Below are 3,516 nucleotides of genomic sequence, written 5' to 3' on the forward strand. Positions count from 1 at the left end.
ATATAGGAAACTAAATACTTCAAAACTAAATACCACACTTCTTTTAATACATAGTCTCAAAGAAAACAAACAAAAAAAATAACACTGAACTGAATGCAAATAACACAGGAAAATGCATGCTCAGACATAAATTTATAGCATTGAATGCATACCTTAAGGATGCAAAGTCTTAAACAATAATCTAATCTGCCACCTTGAGAACCTAGAAAAAGAGCAGAAGAAAGGAAATGGTAAAATTTAAGAACAGAAATAAAGTGCCAAACTGGAAAATGGTAGAGGAAATCACTGAAAGAAATATCTGGTTCTTTGAAAAGATCAATAAATAGACCAACCTCTAGCAAGACTGACAAATAAAAGGAAGATGCAAAATAGCAATATCAGGAGTGAAACACGGACATCATTACAGACTCTAAGGATAATAGGACAATACTATAAAAAAAACTCTACACACTATAAAAACTCTAATTTTTACAAATCAGATGAAATGGACCAGTTCTGCAAAATACACAAAATACTTAATATGAAATGGATAATTTAAATAGCCATGTAACTATTATGGACATTAAGTTGATAATTTTAAAACTCCCCAGAAGGCATTTCCAAACCCAGATGGTTTATTTGGAGAGTTCTACCAAATGTTTAATGACAAATTAGCACAAATTGTGCGTAATCTGTTCCAGAAAATAAAGGAGCATGAACATTTCTCATTTCACTTTATGAAGCTAATATTATCCTAATACCAAAACTAGTTAAAGGCTGTATGAAAAAAAGAAAACTACGGATATATAGCCCTAATGAATATAGGAGTAAAAGTTAATAACAGAACATTAGCAAGTAGAATTTGATGATATGTAAAAATAATTATACACCATGAGCAAATGAGATTTACTCCAAGGACAGAAAGCCAGATCAATATTTGAAAATCAATCAACACAATCCACCATATTAGCAGGCTAAGGAAGAAAACCATATGATCACATCAAATGATGCAGAGAAAGCATCTGGCAAATTTCAGCACCATTCATAATAAAAACTCAGAAAACTAGGAATAGTGTGGGGCTCCTTAAATTGATAAAGAGTATCTATAAAAACAAAAACAAAACAAATCAAACAGCAACAGCAAACAACACCAACCTGCAGCTAACATAATACTTAATGGTGAAAGACTGAATCTTTTACCCCTAAAATCAGGGAAAAAGCAATAATGTCCATTTTCTTCAGTTATACAACATAGTGCTAGAAATTCTATATATTGCAGTAAGGCAAGAAAAGAGAATAAAAAGCATACAGATCAAAAAGGAAGAAATAAGACTTTCCCTATTTGAAGATGGCATGATTGTCTATGTAGAAAATCCCAAGATATACCACCAAAAATCCTCCCTAGAACTATAAGTAAGTTTATCAAGGTTTCATGATGTTAGATAAACATACGCAAACCAATTGCATTTCAACATAGTAGCAATAAACAGGTGAACACTGAAATTAAAAGTATAAAACCATTTATAATAACTAAAAAAATACAAAATATTTAGGTATAAATGAACAAAACATGCACAGGGCATATATGCTGAAAACTACAAAATGCTGGTGAAATTAATCAAAGAAGATAAAAACAAATGAAGAGATATACCCTGTTCAAGGATTGGAAAACTCAACATAGTAAAGATGTCTATTACCCAAAACTTGGTATACAAGTTTAATGAACTCCTATCAAAATTCTGGCAATATTTTTTGTGGATATAGACCAGATTATTCTAAACTTTATATAGAATGGCAAAGGAACTAGAATAGCTAAAGATTTTTTTTTTAAAGCAGGATAAAGTAGGAGGAATTCTACTCTATTTCAAAATTTACTGTATAGCTACAATAATCAAGATTGTGTGGACATTCTGGGAATGGCAGAGGGTGGCAGTCAGGTGGAAGAGGTAAACCAGGATTTCATCTGCAAGATGGAAAGTCCATCAGACTCAGCTGTGATGTTACCTAGCACACCACAGGCATTTGGGAATCAGTCTCCCCATACCAGTAGTTCAAGGCAACAACCCATGAGTGCAACACTTGGAGAATGATTAAGGAAGACAAGATCTTAATTTAATTCCTCTTATAGTGTGGCAAAACGTCTTAAAGTTGAGAATGAAGAAAATGATCAGAACTTTTTGGAGAAGCCAGCATCTTCAACAGAAGAAAACTGTTTGGAATTTCTAGAAAAATTTACAGTGAATTTGAAAAAAAAGCACATATTTCAAGAATCGCAATATATGTGACTCTAAATCACTTGATTTTGGGTCATGCGTTGCTCTCCAAAATGATTTTGTGAATGAGAATCATCCCAAACAAGGATTCAGTGCAAAAAAAAAAGCAAAATTGGTAAAGCGGGTTGAGGAGAAAGAAGACCTTCTCCGGAGGGTAAAACTAGCCAAAATGTATAGATCAAAGAATGACCTGTCTCGGTTATAACTGTTAATAAAGAAGTAGAGAAACTGTAGCCAGTTGTTGCTTTATGAGTTGCAATCAGCTATGTCTGAAGAGAACAAGAAACTAAGTCTTACTCAGTTGATTGACTACTGTGGGTTAGATGATAAATTGCTATAACATAATAGAAGTGAAGAATTTATAGATTTTAATTCATAATTTTTTCTCTAGAATATCTTTGAGAATGACACTTAATTAAAAGATAATTTTACATTTTGAAGGGAGAGTATAAACCATTAGGCTTAGAGGAAGGTATTCTGATGGGCACTCTGTTACATAGATATAAACAAAGTTCTAAAATGAAATTTTTGTATTTTGGATAGATTTGCTAAAGAAAACTTGACATTTAAAGAAATGTGGGAAAAATCATGTTTTAGAAGATAATGTAAACAATTTCTGGAAAGAAATTTTAAATAGTTTTTTGTGGCAAAAAGTTTTATTTTAATTGTTAAAAAAAGGTCAAATCTAGTGAATATATATATATATATAACTTTAAATTGGTCTAAAAATGCAGATCTAAAACTTCTGCCTCTCTTCTAAGTTTGTAACCCTTGTTTCCATCCATTTACCACATAGTTACATCTGAATGGTCTAGGAGATAATTAAACTCATATGTTCAAAATAAAAAAAAAAAAAAAAAGATTGCGTAGTATTGGCAGAGAAATATAAAAACAGATCAGTGGAACAGAATAGAAAATGCAGAAATAGACCCAAGTAGCTTTGTACAAAGGTGTAAATGCAATCCAATGGAGGAAAAACAGCTTTTTCAACTAATGGTGCTGAAGAAATTAGATACTGATAGGAAAAAACAAATGAACCTCAAAACAAATGAACCTCAACCTAAGTTTCAAACCTTTATAAAAAAATTAACTTAAAATGAACCATGTACTTAAATGTAAAAAGTAAATCAGTAAAACTTTGAGAAAATAAATAGAAGAAAATTTTTAGGATCTAAGCCTAGGTAGAGTTTTTTACTTGATACCAAAAAGTACGGTCCAAAAAAGAAAAACCCAATAAACTGGGCTTCATCAAAAATTTTTTTAA

General features: G+C 31.2%; 1 pseudogene; it reads left to right on the forward strand.

Moving 5' to 3' along the window:
- Positions 1-1,895: 1,895 nt before the first annotated feature.
- LOC119509852 lies at positions 1,896-2,631 on the forward strand (annotated as a pseudogene).
- The last annotated feature ends 885 nt before the right edge of the window (positions 2,632-3,516 follow it).

The sequence above is a fragment of the Choloepus didactylus genome, chromosome 15 (assembly GCF_015220235.1).
Source record: "Choloepus didactylus isolate mChoDid1 chromosome 15, mChoDid1.pri, whole genome shotgun sequence".
NCBI lineage: Eukaryota > Metazoa > Chordata > Mammalia > Pilosa > Megalonychidae > Choloepus > Choloepus didactylus.